Source organism: Mustela nigripes, chromosome 3, assembly GCF_022355385.1.
Source record: "Mustela nigripes isolate SB6536 chromosome 3, MUSNIG.SB6536, whole genome shotgun sequence".
NCBI lineage: Eukaryota > Metazoa > Chordata > Mammalia > Carnivora > Mustelidae > Mustela > Mustela nigripes.
The window spans coordinates 56859697-56876927 of NC_081559.1; positions in this window are offsets into that span (position 1 = coordinate 56859697).

The following is a 17231-nucleotide window of genomic DNA, read 5'->3' on the forward strand; positions in this document are numbered from 1 at the left end:
TAATATTTCATGTTTTGCACTGAGTCGTGGATACATAAGAATATATTTCAATGCTTTTCTTTAAATGGTTCATAGGCTTTTTTGCACATTTGTCATATTTTATACTAAAACACTTCAAAAACAAAACTCAACTTCTAATTTTAATCCCGATTATTTTCAAACAAATACAAAAGCAGAGAGAACAATGAACCAGCTTCAACACTTACCAACTTTTGTCAATCTTATTACACCCACTCACTGCACACACCAACACCCACACAAACATGCTTTCATTTTTCTGTAGTATTTTAAAGCAAATCCCGAACATTATGTCATTTCATCTGCAACTATTTTAATACCTACTTCAAACAAACAAGAACTTTTTTTAACACAATATCATGATCACATCTAACGAAATTCAGAATAATTTATTAAGATCAACTGACCTTTTCTTGTTCATTTTTCCCTGGTTATCTAAAAATGGCTTTTGTAGTTCATTTAAATCAAACTGAAACAATGTTCACATCTTAAATTTGGTTGACATATCAGATATATCAATATATAGAAGTTTGCTCCCACTCACTTTTTAATTTGATATTTATTTGTTAAAGAAATCAGGGTGTTTGTTTTATAAAATGTCCCACATGGCTGATTTCAACCTCCTGATGTCACTTAAAGTGATATTTAGTTCTAGAGGTTTCATTACATTTAGGTTCACTTCTTTTTTTTTTGGCAAAGAATGCTTCCTAGATGGTACTGAACAAGCACAGGGGGTGGGATGTGCATCATATCACATCAGGAGACACATCGTGACTGATTGACCCATTTTTAGTGATAAATTGATAGATTGATCAGAAGTTCTGGTATTATCAGGCTGATTATCCACTAAAAAGTTCCATGGTTTTAATAGTCATTCATGAGTGCTACTTCAACCCATTATTTCATTTGGTGTGACAAAATTATGGTTTTAAAATTTTATCATTTCTTATGCACTTATTAGTTGGAAATTGTCTATGGAGAAAATTTTTCTTCAAATTCTTTGGTTAACTTGAAATACAATTAGCACAGAGAAAGCAAGATAAATTTCTCTTTGTTTACTAATTTTCAGAAAAATGAACTGATGCCATACGTCATTCCAAAGCTAACCAGTTTTAAATAATATTCTGAACTTATAGGTTTTTATATATTTTATTTGTTTCAAACCATGACAGTCCTTATTCTTTTGGTATTCAAATTGTCCCATCTTTGGCCAATAGGAGACTCTTAGACTTGGCTCCTATGTCCATCTTATGTCCCTCCTAGTCTGATGGATTTTTTGCTTTCTAGTTTAATAAAATTGTCCCAGGTTTTTGTAGAGTTCATGCCCAAACCCAGATCAGCTATTTCTCTAACAAACTCAATTGGCTTGCTCTTAAAAAAATTTTTTTAAATAATATCAAATTCTTTGAAATGTGTTCTTCATACTTAGCATGTTTGAGAGAAGGAGGTCATGAAAGATTCTTAATGAACTTTGTGCCGAGATGACCCCTGGGAGAGCATGAACCACTAAGTGATGTTCCCCCAAGAGAAGCTGTAATTTACATCTCTGCCGACATTGAAGAAGCATCCTCTTCAAGCAGGACACACACAGACACCACTGGGGAGGCAGTTGACTTGATGTTTGCCATCACGGAGCTTACCATCTAGAGAAAGGGGCAGACATGAAACAATAGTAAATTGTGGTAAACTCTATGAAGAAAGCGACAGTATAATGGGAGGAGACCAACTTTGTGAGAGTTAGGTTAGAAATTTTAAGTAGAGTTGTCAGGGAAAACCTCTTTGAGGCAATGGTCTGGAAGAGAATAGTCAGCTATAAGAAGGTTGTGTGAGGGAAAGGTGGAGAGCTGTGTCCATGCAGAAGCAGCAACAAGTTAAAGACGTTGAAGCACAAATTTTGCCATCTGAGATCTCCAGTCTGGCTTCACTTAAAACCAAAGGCAAACTTTTTTTTTTTTTTTAAACTATAGGTAATCAGAAGTGGACCAAACAAATTAACATTGATGAATGCCTTTGTTCTAATGCCATCTGCCAAAGAGTATTGAAATAATTGAAGGATTAGTTTAGATATTTTGCTGCAAAACCCCCTGTACTAGAACACCGGCGAATTGGAAATGGGATTTAGATTTATTAGAAAGGCTGCACACAGAACGTGGAGAATTACTGGTTATGGGTACTCTTGCTTCCACTCCAGGTAACTAGCTGATGTCTGTAATACATTTACCAAACACTTAGAATAGAAAGGCCAAGTTTTGCAAGATGAAAGTGTGACTGACATAAATGTTAGAACTCTCAGAGGCTTAAACAAATAAGAATGTAGATAAAAGGGAACCAGTGGTTTTACTCCACAATAAAGTTTTTACAGTCTTCAAGAAGGGTCTGTATTAATCTTCTAGCTTGATGCTTCTTAGATATTTATCTGTAGCCCCTATTTTATAGACCCCTGCCTTAAGAAATAAAATTGTATTATCATTATAAGTGGAATATTCTTTAAAAATGTTTTTTTCATCAAAATAAAACACACATTTTAAAATTCTCAGAATGTCTCCCCTATCTCTCACCGGAGTTTGAGAAGCACTGTTTAGTTCATGCTTTTTATCACACTTACAACTCCCTTCTGGACCAGATTCTTCCCATTTTTCCAGATTCATCCTCTTCTATTACCTCTTGGCTTGTGGTTTTTCCTTCCTTCCACGCCTGTTCCATAACAGGGTTCCATAAGTTTCTTAAAGGGACTTCCATTACAGTGAATATTTATTACCATAGATGATGGACTGGTAAGTCCTAAATTTAGCAAGTTATGCATGAAGTTGGGTGCTGCTATCTAACAATGTGGTGGAACTGAGGACTCAGTTTAGTATCAAGGACATACATTCCCCACAAACAACTCTGTTTGGAAAGGGTGGTCCATAAAGAAGATTTTACTTGATCATTTTAACTGACCTACCCAGATGATCATCTCCACCAAAGGGACAAATGAAATAACTTAGTAACTAATTAATTCATCCAGTGAGCATACAGTAAGCACCATCAGTATGCAAGAGACTATTTGTTGATGGGCTCTAAAGGCAAATAAAGATATAGACCTGCCCTCAAGGAACCATGGTTCTGTTATATGCAGTCATTAGTTCATCTTAGGAATCTGTAAACAGGTGGCTGATAGGATTAATTAATAACCTTTGATGACATCAAAATCCCAAATAATTTAAAATTTTGGAGTCAAGGAAATAAGCCAGTGGAATAGGAAGAAAACATTTCTCTCACCTTATGGTCTGGTTTCTTTTCTATAGGCCAGCAGTCCTCAAGCCACCTTTTGTTCAAAATTTGGATTTTGTGGAGGTCACTGTTTCCTAGAGATAGATTTAAAATGTTGTGCCCTTGCTTTCCAGGTTTTCAAAATGCTTTTGATAAAAATCATTTAAAGACATGACTTTTTAAAAAAATGTTTTAGTAGGACTAACAAAATCATGTTATTAAACATGTGTCTACTGAGGGTTATTTCTTTCAACTGTAATTTCACTTTTTAAAATAGCCTACCCCATGCAGCAATATGTTTAGGTACCTGTGTGAGGTAGGCTGTGATTCTGTGACTTCATAGAAGAGGTCAAGAAAAGGTGCTTGTGCTCCCAATATTTTAAGGCTCTTTTAATGAGGACGTTTCCAGCATGCTCTGCAATAACAGAACTTCTACAGAAATTCTCCAAAGATGGGCGCCTGAGTGGCTCAGTCAGTTAAGTGTCTGCCTTTCAGTTCAGGTCATGATCTCAGCTCCCTGGGACCAAACCACACATGGGGCTCCCTGCTCAGTGGGGAGCCTACTTCTCCCTCTGCCTGCCGGTCCCCCTGCTTGTGCTCTCTCTCTCCCTGATCGATCAATCAGTCAATCAATCTAGAAAGAAAGAAAGATTCCAAAGAGATAGAGGGGAATTTTTGTCTTTCCCCATTTCTTTCTTTAAAAAAAAAAAAAAAAAAAAATTTAACGCCCGACCCAGATTAAAGGCAACTAGTCATTTCTATTCTCAGACGTTAGAGATTTTTTTAAGTATTTAATAATGGGATAGAACAACAAATGTCTTAAAAGCTGAGATTTAATCAGCAGGCATGCAGACATGATGTTTGTACGTATGTATATGTGTACACACAAACATACTCTTCAATGCAGTTCTGAAATGAAAAGTTATGCTCCAAGATCACATAGAAATATTCAATAAAAATAAAAACCCAAGACTAGAAATTCTGTCAGTTTTTATCTTCTAGGGTATGGGTTCTCTGGCATGTAGATTATTAGCCAAGGCAAGGTAGAAGGCATTGGTGATTCTCTTCACCAGATGCTGCTATGGAGTTAGAAAGCTAGGGAAGAAGGAAAGAACACATAAAGGAAACATCAACTTCAGCTTCCTTAATGCCTGAACATTTCCCAGATTTACAATTATAGTTAATTCTCAACAACACTTTGTTTTTGTTCCCAGGATTTCCTGTAGTCTTACCTGGACTTTATCACCACCATTTGCCATCATCAATATCTTGAAATTATTTTAACATCGTCATTACTTTTTAGTTTGTGAACCCTCTCATATGAGTTACCTCCTTTGATCTTCCCTGAAATCCTTCCAGGTAGATATTTTTACTAAGGGCACAGACTCTCGAGCCAGACTGCCTAGGTTTAAAGCTGGCTCTTCCACTCCCCAGCTGGGAAAGGGTAAAATGAGGTTGTTGAGAGATTAAATGAATTCATATACAAATGGCGCGTAGAATAGTGCATGGCACAGTTTAAACACTATGAAAGTATTAATTATTATTAGTGATTTTATGTATGGAAAAAGACCAAAGCTCATAGATATTCAATGATTGGCCTCATTAATGTAGTTCTCTATGGTAAGGTAAAAATCTAGGGCAAAACCCCAGGACTTATCATACTGAAGGTCCTATTGCTTTACATTGTTCAGTACTACCATCCCACTTAGACTGAATTTCCTTTCTTTCTCTTCTCTCCCTTTCCCTTCTCCAAGCCTGCCATCACCCTCACCACCTCTTCTACCATTCTTGCCCCCAACATCACCACCAGAAACACCAGCATGATGAGCTAAGTTGCCGCAAATTTCAAAGAAACCTATGTTGATAAATTTCTTTTCAACGGGTAGATGAAGAAGGAAGAAGGATGGAAAGAAAGAAGGTAGGACCAATGAAAGAAAGGAAAGATGATTTATGTATTATAGACTGAAGGGTAACATTCTAGAAGACAACCATACTAGAAGGTATATTTAACTTGCAGTTACGATCTCTACTTATTAATAAAAAAACAATGCCTGAGATGAAAGGTATACTTGAAAAGATTAATAGCAACTTAGATTAGCGAGCTTGAACAGATAGCAGTTAAAACTGTCTGAAACAAAACCAATTCAGACTGTTAAACCATGTTAATACTATGAATATAAATTGATAATTTATGTAAAAATATGGAAATGCTTGTGTAAAATTTACAGTAGTATGTGAGCTAGGATGTTGTGAGAGTGGATAGTTTTTGTTGCTATTGTTGCTGTAATTTTCAATATTTATTCATTCCATTGTTTAGCACAGGTATACGGGATGGGCTGATACTGTTAACCAACAGGGCACTAAGGGCAAATTAAATATTCCTGTCCTTGAGCGGTTCTCAGTCTAGTAGAGAAAACAGACATATGAATGCATGATCGCTATAGAATATGGTGAGCTGGATAAGCGGGAGGCACTTTATTTGGACTGAAGTAGTCCAACGAAGCCTGTCTGAGAAAAGACATTTTTAGCTATAGTTTATGGGCAGAGAAAATGAATTTACTGAGTAAATAGACAATTAGAATGGAGTGGGGTAGAGGAGAACTGGAGAATTCCAGGCATAAGATCAGACTGTGCAAAAGAGTACGTGTATAGTTATTGAACTACAGATCTTTGATTATGACTTACAACGACAAGTACGTGCAGGGGTGAGTAGGGATTGAGGCAGGAAAGGCTTCAGTGGGGGGCCAGATCATGACGATCTTATTAGAATACTATTGTGCAATAAGTGAGATTTTTCTGCAAAGGCAGAAATGAAGAGTTTTGTAAATCACTTGAGCTTTATTCTGTATGCACAAGGGAGTTGTTAAGGGATTTTATACAATCTGAATTGTAATCTGAGTTACAAGGTCAGATTTATGATTAGAAAAATTACATTGCTATCACTGTGGTAGATACATTCAGTGTTGATGAGCGAGACTAGAATCAGAAACTCCAGCTATTCCAGAGAAGGAATAGATGATGGTGGAACTAAGTCAGGTTATAGGAGAGCAGTGGGAGCATTTCATTCTGGATACAGACAATAACGGGGTGCATTATCTATGGAGAATTTCAAAGCAATAAGAAAGCTAACTAAAGTCAGTATGTTTTATATTCTCACTATGCACCCTTTTATCACTAAACAACATGAGTGGTAAAATACTCCTCCCAGAAAAAATAGTTTGTTGGTCTAAGTCCCAAATAACCATGGTTTCTGTTGAGTTTTAATAATTGTATTAGTTATTTATTGCTGTGCAACAAATTAGTACAAAATTTGCAACTTAAACAATAAACATTCATTATCTCACATGGTTTCCAAGGGTGGGGAATTTGGGAGTGGCTTAGCTGGTTGATTCTGGCTCAAGGTCTCATAAGTCTCATAAGACTTAGCTATCAAGTGAAACGGTAGTCACCTTAAGGTTTGACTGGGCTGGAGGATGCACTTCTAATCTCACTCATGTGGCTATTGGCTGCATCCTCCATTTCCCTCCATGTGAGCCTCTCTATAGGAGAGGAAGAGAGAAAAAGAGAATGCCTGTGTCAGAGACAACCAAGACAGAAGCTACAGTGTAACTTAACCTCAGAAGTGACACACTATCAATCCTGCCATATTTTAGTAGTTAGTGTGGCAAGGGACTGACTATAAAAGAATGTGAGTACCACATACATTATATATCATGGTGTATATTGAAAATTTAAATGAGCACATTCTTATTACTTACTGTTTTACTTTCTATACTTGCTTATATCGTAAAGACTGTAAGTTGCATGAATTCAATTCAGAAAATTGCCCAGTAAGCAATCACTCCAACTCTCCATTCTCTTCCCAGCCTCTGGCAACTAGCAATCTGCTTTCTCTTTCTGTGGATTAGCCACTTCTGTACATTTCATATAAGAGGAATCATACAACATGTGGCCTTTTTTTGGTTTAGCTTCCTTCTCTAAGTATGTTTTTGAACACACTGTAGAATGCATGTATCAGTACTTCATTCTTTTTCATGGTCCTATAATATTCCATTGCATATTTATACCACAATTTGTTTATCCATTCATCTATTGATGGATACTTGGGTTATTTCCATCTTTTGGCTATCTTGAATTATAAATATTACAAATATTATAAATATTTGTATAAAAGTATTTGTTGGGAGAGATGCCAGTGAATATGTGAGTGAATGTGTCTGGCAAGTACTTATATCCATGGATATGAAGTTAAGAGGAGAGGTCCGAGACCAGCACTCTATATGTTAGTTGTCAAAACCAAGGGAGAGGGGGCACCTGGGTGGCTCAGTGGGTTAAGCCGCTGCCTTCGGCTCAGGTCATGATCTCAGAGTCCTGGGATCGAGTCCCACATCGGGCTCTCTGCTCAGCAGGGAGCCTGCTTCCCTCTCCCTCTCTCTCTCTCTCTCTCTCTCTGCCTGCCTCTCTATCTACTTGTGATTTCTCTCTGTCAAATAAATTAAAAAAAAAAAAAAAAAAAAAAAAAAACCAAGGGAGAGGATGAGATCACCAGAGGATTGCATGTACAGCAAAGAGGGCAGCAGATTGAAAGTAGGAGACAAGTCAAAATGTTAACGACATATAAGACTTGGCTAAGACCCCTAGACATGCTCTGGTATGACAGCTGGTTTCATAAGCATCAGACTAGCTCACATTAAGCAGAGCTTCTTATCTGTCACTGACCTGTGACTTTGTAGGGTCACATAACTTCTTTCAATAACCTACTCAAGAATTCAGCCATTTTTATTATCAAGAAATCACTTACTTCTAGGTGTTTAAATTTCAATTTTTGACAATAAGAAATCATATCCTGCCCTGTGGAAGATGGATAATGCTTAGCTGGTGCTCTGTGATAACTCAGGCATCTTTTCTATTGGCTAATAATTTTAGGTCTTTCATCTTCTTTTTAAGTATTTTCTAATATTTAGATGTATTTTCTAGATTTCCCATAATTTACTACATCCTGATTCAATTGGATGGTCTAATAAAGCAGTGCTCTACCAAGATCTTACAGTCCACCCTTCTTTTAAGATACTATCGTGTTCTATTATTATAAAAAGGACCAAGACAAATCCACTATTGATTTATCAGTATCTTTAACATGTGTTCCACTGTAATCTTGAGCCCATTTATTGATGTTTATGTCTAGATAATAATTTCACTTATTACATTAGTAGAGAATATTATTTCAGGGCATGGGTTAATGTCGCCAATTTTTCTAGAAAACTTCTTTGTTTACTTACACATAGCTCTGATTTACAAAGAACACTTTCAATTTTCTTCTTGTGTGTGTGTGTTTTTTTTTAAAGATTATATTTATTTATTTGACAGACAGAGATCACAAGTAGGCAGAGAGGCAGGCAGAGAGAGAGGAGGAAGCAGGCTCCCTGCTGAGCAGAGAGCCCGATGTGGGACTCGATCCCAGGACCCTGAGATCATGACCTGAGCCGAAGGCAGCGGCTTAACCCACTGAGCCACCCAGGCGCCCCTTCTTGTGTGTTTTTAAGTGTTAATAATCTTGTCATATTTGACATCATGCCAGAATTGAGAATTTTCCCAATTCCATTTCATCATTAATAAGGAATATTGAACAACATTAGGGGCCTAAAATTCACCCCAGTGTGGTAGTTTTCAGATTGACACTAACTTGTTCACCTACACTTTGAGGGGACATTGCTTTCCATCAAATCATGCCACTAGAATTGCATAAACCCTCTTATGTTTGCAACCTCCCCATTCAAATTGGTATGGAACATAAGCAAAGTTGTAAATCTGTCTGGTGGACTAAATTCCAGCTCACATGAAACCCAGTCATTTCCATTTCCTGTATGTGCATTGCAGAATGCAATGATTGTAAGCTGTGCGATCTTTGTCAGGACTTTCTGGGTTTGGTACATATTGTGACCGACAGAGCCGCGATAATGAAATGCAAGTGATCCTGCCCTGTCAAGATGCTTTAGATGGATTTCCTTGTCTTCGGGAGATGTCTGGCCGTGAGGGAGGAGGAAATCTAATCTAACAGTCAGAAGACTAGTACCTGCTCCCTGATGTCTAGAAGGAAGTTAGATTCCTGGATAATGTGATTATAGGGCCTCGTGTTTACTGCTGTGGAATCATCAGGCTATTCCAACTCTTTGAAAGATGGGTCTCTTATGTGCTCAAAGGGTGGAGCTAACAGTCCTTTCTCAGCACTGTGCAGAGAGACTAGATTGCTAGTGGGTAATTAGTATTGCTGGGACGTGGGCAAAGTACAGTTGGGTCAGGCACCCCTTCCCCTCCAGGATCCAGCCTGCTAGACATCCACTTTCTAGTTGGCTTGCTAGAGGTCCTGCTTACATTTAATATCCATGAATCTTGTACATTTGAAAGTTCTTGCATAATGCCACTTACTAAATGTTATCTCACTTAATTCTCTCAATCATCTTGCTTTGTAGGTTACTATCTTTTGGTGAGAACGAGAAGGCTGTGTGAGGTTACATCTTGCCCAAGGCTTCAGAGAGACAGAATCAGGATTTGAACTGAGTTCTTACTCAGTGAAGTATGCCTCATTATTTCACTTCAAGCAAAGAGCCAACAGAAAAACATGAATGGTTCAGTTAATTAAATTTAAATTGATTTTGAAATCGGTTGGCACATTTATGTAAATTTTCTGTACTCATATCTTATAAAAGCTGCTTCTGATCTTCATTCTGATATAATTAAGATTTTTATGTTTTGGTAACCAGCAAGTGCACCATTTCAAATTCTACCTTTCTCATGTAATATGTCATTTTTACTTTCCTGTGTTGTCTATTTTTTATAGCTTTAATTTTAATAGTTACACAACAGTACGGTCAATAAACAGTCATTTAAACAATTCTTAATGTAGTGGTGAAAATTAAGATAATACTCTACAAGTACGTCTCACTTTAGGAAAACCAGAATCATGGACAAACAAAAAAAGCAAAACCAAGGGTGAATATTTTCTTAATGAAAGGATTCAATATAGAATTCCTTTAAATAGTACACTTCCCCGAATTCCTAGGGGATTCAGTTTCTTAAAAGTAAGAGACACACACTTCTGCCTAAGGCTGGCTAATTTCAGGGATCCTTTCTAGCATCACCATGTCTAATATATTGATTGGGTAAGAAGAGGCTGCCCATATAGTCTAGGTGTTTTTCAGTTACAGGAATGGAGGATATGTTTACTTCTCAGTCCCTCCTTGTTCAATATAAACTCAGAAGAGTTTTTCACTCATTTACTCTTACCAGACCAAGTCTAAGCATTTCTAGAATCGTGTAGTCCCCAGGATGTCGGGGACAGTGTGCGGTCATCTATTCTAGTCCATCGTCCTGCCTCCAGCCGGACCACACCCAACTCGCCCAGACGGATGAGACTCCGTCCTATTTTTAACAAGACCAGGGACTGGGAGCATTCCTCATTTCTTCAATAACTTCATTTCAAATCTTATCAGATCCCGAGTTTAATTTTCATGCATTTAGCAGAGAGCCCCCATGTATTTCTTACACTTTGGATCTAATATGAAACATTTTTCATGAATTTAAAATTAAGGAAGTAATAAATATGGACCAAATAGAAAACAAAATGTATTTTAGGTTGTTGGTGACTTTAGATACACTAGTAGAATGTCACATTAGGATATGTAATAACAAATATTATTTCCTAAAAATCCTAAATTTTACTCAATAAGAATAAATATATAATTAAATATCTTAAGACATTTGTCTGGGACTATATGATCTTTATTTTAAGATTTTATCTTTTTATTTGACCAAGAGAGAAATTGAGTGAGCATAAGCAGGGCGGGTGGCAGGTAAAGGGAGAGGGAAAATCAGGTTCCTCGCTCTCCCAGGATCCTGGGATCATGACCAGAGCAGAAGGCAGATGCCCAGCCAACTGAGCCACCCAGGCACCCCTATCCGATCACATTTAAAAGAGAAGATAATGATACACCTTTCATTCATCCTCCAAAAAAAATTTAATTCTTGCTTAGCAAGATTAGATTATATTTGAATGGATTATATATGAGAGAGGTTATATTTTAGATACATAATAATGAAAACCACTCTACCTCCTTTCACTCACAAAATACGGTTTTATTTTTGTTCAATGGGTTAGATTGCTTTGGGGGAAAAAAAAGTCTCTATTTACCATTCTGCTGGTGTTTTGCTAATTGCCTCCCATCAGCTTTTATTTAGTTCTTTTAAAGATTGGAAAGCTGGAAATTTTGAGGAGACTTAAAAGGACAAAGCTGAATCAAGAACAGAAATGACTAAGTTACAGCGGATCAACCTCTCTGCTTTTATGTTTTCCCCCTAGCTCAAGGGGCCTCTTGTTTGGTGGTCCGTGGTGTTGCATGGGCATCCTTCTGAGGTAAAGGACAAGCTTTCCTAAAGCATCATGCATTACTGCTGTGGTCTTGGCTAGTTTATTGAATGAGTGTATTTTTTACAAGTAGATCAATCGTTTTCCTCTCATACATTCTGACAGGCCTGGTTTCCTCACTTTTTTTCTGAGAAGATTTCTATATTGAAGAGTATAAACAATAGCGCCTACGCCTCCCTGCTCCCGTGTCCTTTCTGTCTTTTGGGCTCAGAGGCTGATATGCAGCCACAAGTGCTAGATAAGAAATCCCTATCAGATTCAGCCATTCTGCACGTGATTAATTTGGTTATGGGCAAAACAGATAGGTTTTCAAGGTTGCTGTGGCAGTCACTGTATAAAGCTACTCTTGCCTCTGAATCATCTCAGTTGGTGTGTAGTGAAATAGACTCATGTCTCAGCTGAAACAATTGTTTTCTTCCACTTGTGCTACAGACCAGGATTTCCTGGTCTTCCTAGGCTCCTACCTTTGTACCTATGAAAATGGTTTAACATCACTTTGACAGGATGTCTTGATCTTCCTCCATGAATTACAAAATCTCCATGACAGAAACATGATTTTATTGTTCATATTATGCCTAATTTTGAGGCAAGTTACATTAGTAAAAAGGAGAAAAGGAAGATGACAGTCTGAATCGGAGAACGAAAGAAAATACAAACAAAGCAGAAAACAAGTTACCTCATTTAAGCCCCAGTGAAAATTTACAAACTCAAGTGCATTGAAATTTTGTATTTGACTACTGTTCGCTAGATGCATGTTCAACAAATATTACTGAGTGATTAATAGGTCTGTGGACTCAGAAAGTGTAGCCAAAGATCATATCAAACTACAGTGTAGTCTCTTTACGTCTGCAGATGGCATGGTGGGTGGGAGTCAGAAGGTAAACTTAGATCTGAAGATTTGCTTTCTCACTTAATTGCTGTTTGACCCTGGGCAAGTTACTTAACCTCTGAGTACTTCTGCTTCCTCCTTATAAAATGGAGAAGGTAATAACTGTTCTTAATCCTAAATTATTGTGACTTAAATTTATTGTGAATAAGTACATGTTTATTCATAGTATATGAATATTATGAATTATACATATTGTTATTCCATATGCAAGTATCACGGAGAATTGTACCGGATAAATAATAAGCACTATATATGGTAGCTATTGTGCTAATTTTAAAATCTAAGATCTCACGGCTGAGGTTATTATACCGATCTTGGACATTAGTAAAAATTGTGGCATTTGCAAATGACTGCCAAGAGAGCAGGAATTCCTTCGTAGAAATCCCAGACAACACAGGAACTCCATCCATACATGAGGAAAAGAATTTACTCTTTACTGAACAAACCTTACAGTTCAGTTGTTAACTGTCACGAAAAGTCACAGAGGCAACCATGACTTCCCTGAGACATCCAGAACTAGACTGAGCTGACCCAGGCAACAGAAGTCAGGATAGGGCCACCCTGGTGGCTCAGTGTGTTAAGCGTCTGACTCTTGATCCCAGCTCAGATCTTGATCGCTGGGTGGTGAGTTCAAACCCCACACTGGGCTCCACACTGCACGTGGAGACTACTTAAAAACGAAACAAAACAAAAAACAAACAAAAACCCAACAGTAGCCAGAAGTCAGGATGGCTGGGGATCCATGTTCCCAAACTTCTTTTAGCTTAAGGGGACCTTCCAACTGCCTTAGCTTCATACTTGTCAGCCTCTCTACTTATTCCATGGTCCTTTCTTCAAGTTTCATCTGCGTCCTCCACATTTGGGTAACCAGTTGACAAGTTTCAGACTTCTTCAGATGGTACTGAATAGTCAATAAAAATCACTAGACTGTTTGTAAATTCTCCCTATTCTTCACATTATACGTAAGAATTGCTTTAATTAAAAAAAAACCCTACAAGCGGATTAGAATGCTTTTTGTTTCTAGTATTCATTGATTCAATAGATAAAAAAGTACTGAACATTAGTTTGTGTTAAGCTCTTGACATATAAGGATAAATAAACCATTGTCCTCATCTATACTGGATTTATTTTGTGGTAGTTTAGTGTTGATCTCTCATAAGATTGATCTTCAGTATTATTTACTCTACCCACTAAAATTTATTGGTAATTTTACAATCAATGCTTGTGGTGCTTTTGGGGTCATTTGTGGACATGCGCAGAAAGGCCAAAAGTTTGAGTCCCCTGTCACATGCACTTCTACTGGAGGCAGAATAAGGCAGTGCTCTGCCTTCTTGTTTTGTCTCTCATACTGTAAACAGTATCCTTTTTGTAGTCTATTTGTTGCCACATTTTCTGCATTTTTAAGCTTTTTGTTGGTGATTTTGCTGTTTAAAATGTCTCTAGGTGTAGTGTTGAAATGCTGTCTAGTGTTCCTAAGCACAAAACTCTATTGTGCCTTTACGCAGAAAACACATGCATTAGATAAGCTTTGTTTGGGCATGAGTTGCAGTGCTGCTGGCTGTGAGCTCAGTGTTAATGAATTAACAGTATTGTATGTCCAGAAGAAGGAAGAGGGAATTCACCAATCAATACATGAGACGGCTCCAGAGAGTGCTACCTTACCACCCACAGTGCATGACAAAGCTATGAAAAAGTTGAAAAAGTGGCTGAATTGGTGAGTTCATGAGATGATGGATGGTTGTGAGGCTGAAAACCAAAGAAATCTATAGTCACATGACTCAGAGTCAGGAAATAATAAAATAACTGTTTTATTATGAAGAAACACTCATATAATTATTTGTGAGAAATGTATCTTAAACATGCTGCTTTTAAACATAAACATACAAAAAACAAGATTATGTATTGATCTTATTGTGACCGGAAGCTTACAGGAACCTAACCTTGGATTTCCCCTAGAAGCAATGGCTCAATATTTGGCAATTCAGTGTTTCTGGTGACTTTATAGAACCTAACTGCTGTGGATAATAAGAACAAGCCATATATTCTCTGATACTCCACAGCAGTGTTCTCAACATCCAGATTTTGCACGCCATGGGACATTTAATAATGTGTGGAGGCATTTTGATGGGTGGAGGATGGGAGTTGGGGGGAGGTGTTATTGGCATCTGGTGGATAAAGGCCAAGGATGTTAAACCTCCTAAATGCATAGAATAACCTCTCACAGTGAAGAATTACCTCATTAAAAAAGTCAATAGTGCCAACGCTAAGAAACCATCCTCTGGACTAAGGGTCAGCAAACTTTTTCTATAAGGACAAAATAGTTCATATCGTTCCTTTGTGGGCCCTGTGGTCTCCACCCCAACTACTCAACTCTGCCATTGTAACATGAAAGCAGCCACTGACAATATTCCAGCTGACTATGGATACAGCTGTTTTCCAATAAACTTTATTTATAGAATCAGTCAGCAGGCTGGATTTGGACCTGGGCTGTAGTTTGTAGATCCCTCCACAGCGGGGATTTTCAATCTTGGATGTTCATTAGAAGAACCCAGAAGCTCCTAAACGGTGGTATTGCCTGGACTTCCCTCCCCCAAATTCTGATTTGATTGGTCTAGAGGGGCCCCCAGTGTTGGTATTGTTTAAAAGCTCCCCAGGGAGTAGAATGTACAGCCAATGTGGAGAGCCACGGCTCTGAAATATTTGCTGTTTGTGTATTTAAAAGTGGCCAGAGCACAGTAGACCCTTATCAGTGATCAGCAGACCCTTCTTTTGCGATCTGGCTTTTGTCCCAGGCACTCTCTTTCAACTCCCCAAATTAATGGCCTTTGATCAGTACTCATTCCTCTGAACCTTTGAGGTTCAGATTTAGAAGCATTCCATGTTTTCAGGTACCTTGAAACTCCTCACTCTCTTGCATTTCTTCCTGAGCTTCTAACTACTATTTTGCTTCTTCTTCAATCTTTCACACCTTAAACATAGGTGCTCCCCGAAGAGCTTTCTAAGGTTCTTTGCTCATTAATTTTCTCAGCACTGTGTCATGGCTTTATCGCTTGATAAACAACATTCACACAACTCTCTGTTGGCCTGGTGTCTCCCACAGGGGTTGTTTTTTAGTAGGGCCACCTGGTGACTCTATTCTTGGTTGGATCACAGTTTTGAAAATAGATATGAAAATTCTTATTCATAAAACTAAGTTACAGTCTCTTCTTCCAGATATCAACTCCCACTGCTCAGGATGTTTCATAGAACATTTTAAACACTAGAATCCCTTCTGTGGAACTAGCTTACAGGAGAAACAACCCAACAATAAGGTCATTCGGGGACTTTGTCATGTATCTTATGTATCTAGATCTCCCTCATGCTGAATAGAAAGTTACCAGTAGATACAAATTTAAATACTATTGGATAAGGATAAGTACCAATAACACAGAAGACATTGGGAGATGGAGAGAACTGAGCTGGGGAAAACTGGAGGGGGAGATGAACCATGAGAGACTGTGGACTCCAGGAAAAAATTGAGGATTTTGGAGGGAGGGGGTAGGAGATTGGGTGAGCCTGGTGGTGGATATTATGGAGGGCATGTATTGCATGGAGCACTGGGTGTGGTGCATAAACAACAAATTTTGGAACACTGAAAAGAAATAAAATAAAATAAAATGAAAAAAAAAAAGATTTTGTTAAAAAAAAAGGATAAGTACCAACGTTGCATATATGTTACCAAAACACTCCTAGAGTTCAGTTATAATAATAAGGTCTGAACTCTTTGTCAGATATACCTAGAAGATCTTGGCAGAAGACATGTGGCACACACGAACTGTGTAATTAGCAAGAGTTTTAAGAGGGTCTGTTTACAAAGGTATGGGCAGGTGTATTGGTTTCCTAGGGCTGCCATAACAAATTTCTAAGAACCTGGTTGCTTAAAGCAAAAGGAATTTCCGTCCAAAATCAAGGTGTTAGCAGGGCTGCACTCCCTCTGGAGGCTCCAGAGGAGAATCTCTCTGTACCTCTTTTAGCTTCTGGTAGCTATTGGCACTCCTTGGCTTCCTTGACTTGTGTCCACATCACTCCAATCCCTGCCTTCCTTTATAGCACCTCCTCCTCTTCTTTGCTTCACATTGCCTTCTCTTCTAAGTCTGTCTTCCCTTTCTTTTATAAGAAGACTTGTCATTGGATTTAGAACCACCCAAATAGTCCAGGATCATCTCCTCATCTCAAGATCCTCAGCTTAATTACATCTGCGAAGATCATTTTTCCAAATAAAAGATTAAGATGTGGTCATATCCTTTTGGCTGCCACCATTCAATCTCTTACAGCAGGGTTGGGAGAAACCAACAAGGGGCAGTGAAACCCTATAGGATTGGTTTTTATGAAGGCTGCAGGAGAAAAGGGAGGAAGAACTCAATGAAGTCCAGAGCCAGTAGCTGTAACTATAAGGTGAGAAGAGAGCACCTGACAGCTAGGTGGCTTCTGAAAGAGAATTTTACTTAATGTGTGGGCTGACATAAAGCAGTCTGGGAGAAGAAATACTTTATTCTCTTACCACCCTTCTGTTGGTGCCTCTCATTGGCAAAACCACAGTGGATGTCAGAGAAAAGGATGCCCAAAAGCAGTCCCTAAAAAAAGAAGACTGGAGAGGAGCCTGGTGGCTCA